This window comes from Salvelinus alpinus, chromosome 7 (assembly GCF_045679555.1).
Source record: "Salvelinus alpinus chromosome 7, SLU_Salpinus.1, whole genome shotgun sequence".
Classification (NCBI taxonomy): Eukaryota; Metazoa; Chordata; class Actinopteri; order Salmoniformes; family Salmonidae; genus Salvelinus; species Salvelinus alpinus.
The window spans coordinates 51361037-51369598 of record NC_092092.1 but is presented as its reverse complement, the minus strand read 5'-3'; the positions used below and the strand labels follow the sequence as shown (position 1 = coordinate 51369598).

Below are 8562 nucleotides of genomic sequence, written 5' to 3'. Positions count from 1 at the left end.
TATCCACAGGAAATTATAATTACATAAACTTGTCAAAGCACTGTTAATGCATTTAGATGTATATCCCCTGAAGCATGCGCAGATCCATGTAATCACGAACTGGGCAAGTATGCATGTCTCCTGCAAGTAATTTTTAACTTGTGCGCACAGGAATGCACAAACATTGCTTTGAAAATGTGATGTAATTATACTTTCCTATGGATATACTGTCTTACATCCCTACCGCCAAAAGGACCAACTACACTGACGACCGGTAAAGTGCTTACAAATATTATTTTATTCAACCTTCTGGCTTTTAGAGGTGGTGAGAGGAAACGTTCCTGATTCAAACGCTAATTTATACCCAAAGTAGAATTCTCTGCAATTCAACGTTGAGTTCAGGCAACGATGGATTTAGAGAGCACCTGTTTTCTGCACACACAACACCACCAATATGCTCAGTACACAGGCTGACAAAGTAAGGAACTCCACATTGCAAACGGACAGCGTGCATGCAGTGTCCATTCGTTTATAAAGTCTTGTCCTTTATTGTAACTACACTAACTTTGTTATGTCATAGATATGGCAAAGTTCCCAGTGGAGAGGATCATAAATGTCAGCATCATTGCTCACATTGACCATAGGAAAAGCACCTTGGCTGACAGCCTTCAGGAAATTACAGGTCTCATGTGCATTACCATATCCATACTCATGTATCACACAGATACTCATGCATTTAGTTGTATTGTATGATATGGCTCACCTCATCGCTTGGTTTTGATAGGTGCCATAATCACCAGGAATACCCCCATAGCTGCGGGAAATAGGGGTGCTGAGGGTGCTGCAGCAACCTTGAAAAATCAACATAATAATAATTGAAACAAAACATTTACACAGCGTCAATAGGCGGTATTTTATAAACAAACATATACAGTAGGAGAAGGTGTCTGCATTCTGACGCGAATGTGCTTGTGGGTCTCTCTCTCCAGGGATGTTTCCTATTGACCAGTCGGACTACAGCGCCCTCCGCAGTGCAGTGGAGAAACTGACATTCAACGACTCCAGTTTGATGTGCAGAAGGACAGCAGTCTGGCACTGGGAGCAGGCCGGAGGTTATATCATAACAATACCAACTAAATTATCATGTAATCTCTCATCCACTACTCAAAGCTATGCAAGTGGTGAAGGGTTGACCTTGACAGGATACTTATGTTCTTCATTTGTTTTCTTTTTGAGGGATACCAATTTGAGCCGTGATCATGCACTCCTAAATTGTACTCGCTCTCTCCTCACTTACTTTCTTTCCCTTGGTCTTTCTTTCCTTCCTTCCTTTCGCAGGCTAGGCTTCCTGGGCCTGCTCCACATAGAGTTGTTTAACCAGCGCTTGGAGAAGGAGTACAACTCCTCTGTCAAAGTGACAGCCCCCACCATGCCTACAAGGCTATCCTGTCCTGCGCCAAGCTCATTAAGGTAATACACAGCACCACCTCTACAGGGGGCTTCAAATTACATGTACATCTATTGCTGGGAAAAGTTTACATGATATCACAGCAATATAAATGCACACACACACATACAGTGGGGAGAACAAGTATTTGATACACTGCTGATTTTGCAGGTTTTCCTACTTACAAAGCATGTAGAGGTCTGTAATTTTTATCATAGGTACACTTCAACTGTGGGAGACGGAATCTAAAACAAAAATCCAGAAAATCACATTGTATGATTTTTAAGTAATTAATTTGCATTTTATTGCATGACATAAGTATTTGATACATCAGAAAAGCAGAACTTAATATTTGGAACAGAAACCTTTGTTTGCAATTACAGAGATCATACGTTTCCTGTAGTTCTTGACCAGGTTTGCACACACTGCAGCAGGGATTTTGGCCCACTCCTCCATACAGACCTTCTCTAGATCCTTCAGGTTTCGGGGCTGTCGCTGGGCAATACGGACTTTCAGTTCCCTCCAAAGATTTTCTATTGGGTTCAGGTCTGGAGACTGGCTAGGTCACTCCAGGACATTGAGATGCTTCTTACGGAGCCACTCCTTAGTTGCCCTGGCTGTGTGTTTCAGGTCGTTGTCATGCTGGAAGACCAAGCCACGACCCATCTTCAATGCTCTTACTGAGGGAAGGAGGTTGTTGGCCAAGATCTCGCGATACATGGCCCCATCCATCCTCCCCTCAATACGGTGCAGTCGTCCTGTCCCCTTTGCAGAAAAGCATCCCCAAAGAATGATGTTTCCACCTCCAAGCTTCACGGTTGGGATGGTGTTCTTGGGGTTGTACTCATCCTTCTTCTTCCTCCAAACACGGTGAGTGGAGTTTAGACCAAAAAAGCTATATTTTTGTCTCATCAGACCACATGACCTTCTCCCATTCCTCCTCTGGATCATCCAGATGGTCATTGGCAAACTTCAGACGGGCCTGGACATGCGCTGGCTTGAGCAGGGGGACCTTGCGTGCGCTGCAGGATTTTAATCCATGACGGCGTAGTGTGTTACTAATGGTTTTCTTTGAGACTGTGGTCCCAGCTCTCTTCAGGTCATTGACCAGGTCCTGCCGTGTAGTTCTGGGCTGATCCCTCACCTTCCTCATGATCATTGATGCCCCACGAGGTGAGATCTTGCATGGAGCCCCAGACCGAGGGTGATTGACCGTCATCTTGAACTTCTTCCATTTTCTAATAATTGCGCCAACAGTTGTTGCCTTCTCACCAAGCTGCTTGCCTATTGTCCTGTAGCCCATCCCAGCCTTGTGCAGGTCTACAATCTTATCCCTGATGTCCTTACACAGCTCTCTGGTCTTGGCCATTGTGGAGAGGTTGGAGTCTGTTTGATTGAGTGTGTGGACAGGTGTCTTTTATACAGGTAACGAGTTCAAACAGGTGCAGTTAATACAGGTAATGAGTGGAGAACAGGAGGGCTTCTTAAAGAAAAACTAACAGGTCTGTGAGAGCCGGAATTCTTACTGGTTGGTAGGTGATCAAATACTTATGTCATGCAACAAAATGCAAATTAATTACTTAAAAATCATACAATGTGATTTTCTGGATTTTTGTTTTAGATTCCGTCTCTCACAGTTGAAGTGTACCTATGATAAAAATGACAGACGTCTACATGCTTTGTAAGTAGGAAAACCTGCAAAATTGGCAGTGTATCAAATACTTGTTCTCCCCACTGTATATATATATATATATCTATATATACAGTTCTTTCGGAAAGTATTATAACCCCTTGAATTTTTCCACTTTTTTGTTAGGTACAGCCTTATTCGTAAATGGATTAAATTGTTTTCAATCTACACACAATACCCCATAATGACAAAGCAAAAACAGGTTTTTAGAATGTTTTGCAAATGTTTTGGAGGCTGAACCTTCGCCCCAGTCTGAGGTCCTGAGCAGGTTTTCATCAAGTATCTCTCTGTACTTTTCTCCGTTCATCTTTCCCTCAATCCTAACTAGTCTCCCAGTCCCTGTCGCTGAAAAACTTCCCCACAGCATGATGCTGCCACCACCATGCTTCACCGTAGGGATGGTGCCAGGTTTTCTCCAGAAGTGACGATTGGCATTCAGGCCAAAGTGTTCAATCTTGGTTTCTTCAGACAAGAGAATTGTGTTTCTCATGGTCTGAGAGTCATTAGGTACCTTTTGGCAAACTCCAAGCGGGCTGCCGTGCCATTTACTGAGGAGTGGCTTCTGTCTGGCCACTCTACCATAAAGGCCTGATTGGTAGTGCTGCAGAGATGGTTGTCCTTCTGGAAGGTTCTCTCATCTCCACAGAGGAACTCTGGAGCTCTGTCAGAGTCACCATCGGGTTCTTCGTCACCTCCCTGACCAAGGCCGTTCTACCCCGATTGCTCCATTTGGCAGGGCGGCTGGCTCAAGGACGAGTCTTGGTGGTTACAAACTTAATCCATTTAATAATGATGTGATCTTGGGGACCTTCAATGCTGCAGACATTTTATGGTACCCTTCCCCAGATATGTGCCTCGACACAATCCTGTCTCGGAGCTCCACAGACAATTATTTCGACCATATGGCTTGGTTTTTTGCTCTGACATGCACTGTCAACTCTAGGACCTTATATAAACAGGTGTGTGCCTTTGCAAATCATGTCCAATCAATTGAATTTACCACAGGTGGACTCCAATCAATTTGTAGAAACATCTCAAGGATGATCAATAGAAACAGGATGCACCGGAGCTCAATTTCAAGTCTCATAGCAAAGGAAAGCAAAGTTTCATTTTCAACAACAAAATTTGTCATTCCATTTGTCATTATGGTGTATTGTGTGTAGATTGTAAAGGACATTTTTTATTTAATCCATTTTAGAATAAGGCTATAACGTAACAAAATGTGGAAAAAGTCAACGGGTCTGAATACTGTCATGTGAACCTAAAATATGGTAACCCTTGTTTGGTAACAGTGATCAAAGTTTATAACTCTCCTATTGTGTTGTAGGAGCATGGGAAGGAGAAGATCTGCATAGTGAACCCAGCCCAGTTCTCGGACAGGTCTGTAGTGACAGAGTACCTGGATCCCATGGTGATGGGGACCATCTTCGCCCCTGACGACTACACCGGGAAAATCATGAGTATCTGCTTGGTAAGCCAGCCTGGCTTTCAGATGTTGCTAATTATTTGTTTGAATGATCACTGTGTAATCGAGAAATTTAAGAACAGGGGTTTGAATTTGTCACTTTGCAAAACCAGTTTAACAAATTGAGTCATTGTATATTCCTAATTTTCTCAACAGTTGTGAGTATGAGGATACCGGGCGCCAATGTGATCAAGATGGATATTCTGCTGAACAGGAAACCTGTGGAGGAACTCACCTCTGTTGTTCACAAGTAAGACTTTGATAATTAGTACTCAGACAATGACTGAATCCTAACTCAAACTTTTTTTGCATATCTCCCATTTACATTACGGTATGATTCAACTCTTGAATTAGTGTCTGCTTCTCAAATTACTATTTGGCCCAATGTCTCAATATTTCAAGGGCCATTAATACTACGATCTATTTGAGTACCGTAATGATGTGACCCGTGGGTATCTTCTGTTGTGTTTTCCTACATAGAGAGATTGGGCGTACAGTGCAGGCAATGCCATGTGCGAGCACCTGCATGACGCCATAACCGGACAAATGTTTGAGATCACAGTACAAACAGCCATCGGCAGCAAAGGGATACGTAAGTGAACATTTTCATAATGACCCTGAAATAAGACTCATACGACCAAGTTGGTAGCTTTTGAGATTGCATGACACCCTCGCTCTCTCTCTCGCAGGATTACGGGGAAAATGTGCTTGCAAAATGTGTAAGGAAACTTTTGTTAATTCGTTTAAAACGTGGGTGTGTACGATGTCTAGTATGGTAGCTGATCCTAGTCTCTTACTCTCTTTTAGCACAGAGATGATAACAAGAAAGATGAAGCACCTGAAAAACCAGGCGGATGGTAAAAAGAAGATGCACGTGCCAACATACCGCAAGTCCCCAAAAGATGTCTTCATCAGTGTTCTGAAGAGGAAAGACAAGTAGAATATCAGTATCCTTATTTATTGAAGCAGGTTTTGTTCAACAAATAGACTTTAAAACAGCAAAATAACTTTAATGTCCCATACATAATTTTAACCCCCCAAAAAGTTATGTAGATCCCATTGCCAAGAAAAATAAATGACATGCACAGATTCCTCGCTCAAACAGACTTTAAGTGCAAGGTGCAATACATCAAGGAACGCTTGTAAATAATAAAACAAGATATGTTATGTAATTTGTTCTGTTTCTCTCTCTCCCAATGGATCCAATGTGTCGGTTGTAACAATTTGGCTGAATCTTAATTGTACTTGTATTTCCTTGATTCCTCTCTCCTTGCCGTCGCCTCAAAACGCATTGGTGGGGAAGATCTGCTCCATTGTGCTTTGAGAATGAGACAAGGGAGGGCTTGAGGAATCAAGGAAATACAATAGAGATGAACCCTTTGTGTACTGTTCTGTGCAGTTAGAGTTCTGCTCCACTAGAGGGCCGGGCACACTTACAACCCCTTCTCAAATCAAATTTTATAGGTAACATACATGGTTAGCAGATGTTAATGCCAGTGTAGCGAAATGCTTGTGCTTCTAGTTCCGACCGTGCAGTAATATCTAACAAGTTCACAACAACAAGTAGATGGTATAGAGTACAGTATATACATATGAGATGAGTAATGTAGGGTATGTAAACATTATATAAAGTGGCATTGTTTAAAGTGACTAGTGATACATTTATTACATCCAATTTTTTATTATTAAAGTTGCTAGAGATTTGAGTCACTATGTTGGCAGCAGCCACTCAATGTTAGTGATGGCTGTTTAACAGTCTGATGGCCTTGAGATAGAAGCTGTTTTTCAGTCCCCCGGTCCCAGCTTTGATGCACCTGTACTGACCTCGCCTTCTGGATGATAGCGGGGTGAACAGTCAGTGGCTCGGGTGGTTGTTGTCCTTGATTATCTTTTTGGCCTTCCTGTGACATCAGGTGGTGTAGGTGTCCTGGAGGGCAGGTAGTTTTCCCCCGGTGATGCGCTGGGCAGCCCGCACCACCCTCTGGAAAGCCTTACGGTTGTGGGTGGAGCAGTTGCCGTACCAGGCGGTGATACAGCCCGACAGGATGCTCTCGATTGTGCATCTGTAAAAGTTTGAGTGTTTTTGGTGACAAGCCAAATTTCTTCAGCCTCCTGAGTCTGCAAACTTGATGATTGAGTTGGAGGCGTGCATGGCCACGCCGTCATGTGTGAACAGGGAGTACAGGAGAGGGCTGAGAACGCACCCTTGTGGGGCTCCAGTGTTGAGGATCAGCGGGGTGGAGATGTTGTTTCCTACCCTCACCACCTGGGGGCGGCCCGTCAGAAAGTCCAGGACCCAGATGCACAGGGCGGGGTCGAGACCCAGGGTCTCGAGCTTAATGACAAGTTTGGAGGGTACTATGGTGTTAAATGCAGCTTTGGTTTGAGGAGTGTATGCTGCTTATCATTGAGCATACTATCATTTGCATTTTTTTAGACCAATAAAACGAACTCTACATGGCAAGTAGTAGATACATTTTTCTTATTCGATCTTCTTCTGCGGGGAGGGTTATGTTAAAAAAATAAAACCACTGAGATGTGAACTAGGGATCTTGTGCATGGTAACCCAAGAGTCAAGCACTCTGCCATCAAGTGGAACTGAAAGATGATTCGTGTTACTTCTATTGTCATTGGTCACTGTAATTAATAACTGTAGTTATATATATGTATATTTTTTTGTATATTACTAGTACCTACTAAAGTTATTAATATATATATAAATGCAACATGTAAAGTGTTGGTCCCATGTTTCATGAGCTGAAATAAGATCCCAGAAATGTTCCATATGCACAAAAAGCTTATTTCTCTTCAATTTTGTGCACAAATTTGTTTACATCCCTGTTAGTGAGCATTTCTCCTTTGCCAAGATAATTAATCCACCTGACAGGTGTGGCATATCAAGAAGCTGATTAAACAGCATGATCATTACACAGGTGCAAGGTGCTGGGGAGAAAAGGCCACTAAAATCTGCAGTTTTGTTACACCACAGATGCCTCTAGTTTTGAAGGAGTGTGCAATTGGCATGCTGACTGCAGGAATGTCCACCAGAGCTGTTGCCAGAATAATGTTAATTTCTCTACCATAAACTGCCTCTGTTGTTTTTAGAGAATTTGGCAGTACGTCCAACCGGCCTCACAACAGCGTGTATTGCGTCGTGTGGGCAAGCGGTTGACTGATGTCAACAGAGTGCCCCATGGTGGCGGTGGGGTTATGGTATGGGCAGGCATAAACTACGGACAACAAACACATATGCATTTTATCAATGGCAATTTGAACGTACAGAGAAACCGTGACGATATCCTGAGGCCCATTGTCGTGCCATTCATCCACTGCCATCACCTCATGTTTCAGCATGATAATGCACAGCACTAGCTCATACCAGATACTGACTGGTTTTAAGTATCTGTGACCAACAGATGCATATCTGTATCCACAGTAGTGAAATCCATAGATTAGGGCCTAATGAATTTATTTCAATGGACTGATTTCCTTAAATGAACTGTAACTCAGTAAAATCTTTGAAATTGTTGCATGTTGAGTTTATATTTTGGATGGAAAAGAAAGTGGTGAGATTTGAACCAGGAATGTTGTGGGTCACAACACGTTTTTAACACTCCGACCTACCACCCTGATAGTTTGTTTTATTTGACTCCCGCCTGTCAATGTACACTCTGCCCACTAAGTTTTCAAATCAACCAATCACATTTAGTCCTGCCCTCAAAACAGCTGGGTCCCGTTCAACTGATTTGACTTATTTAGACAGGTAAATGCCTTGGCCTTGGTACCTGAAGAATGAATAAGGAAAAATCCACTGAGCTACTGGCTAATCACATATAAAACATTTACATAGAAATGGCAGCAGAGGGCGTTCTCACATTTCTCCTAAAGGTGTTCTTTTGCTGTAGTCGCTCATTTTGCAACATTCAAAACAAAAGTCAAAATCCTTAACTTAGTGTAATTTGTAGGAAGAAATGACCATGA

At 42.7% G+C, this 8562-nt stretch overlaps 1 pseudogene; it reads left to right on the top strand.

Moving 5' to 3' along the window:
* The first annotated feature begins 336 nt into the window (after positions 1 to 336).
* Positions 337 to 8559, top strand: LOC139581142 (translation factor GUF1, mitochondrial-like; annotated as a pseudogene).
* Positions 8560 to 8562: the final 3 nt, after the last annotated feature.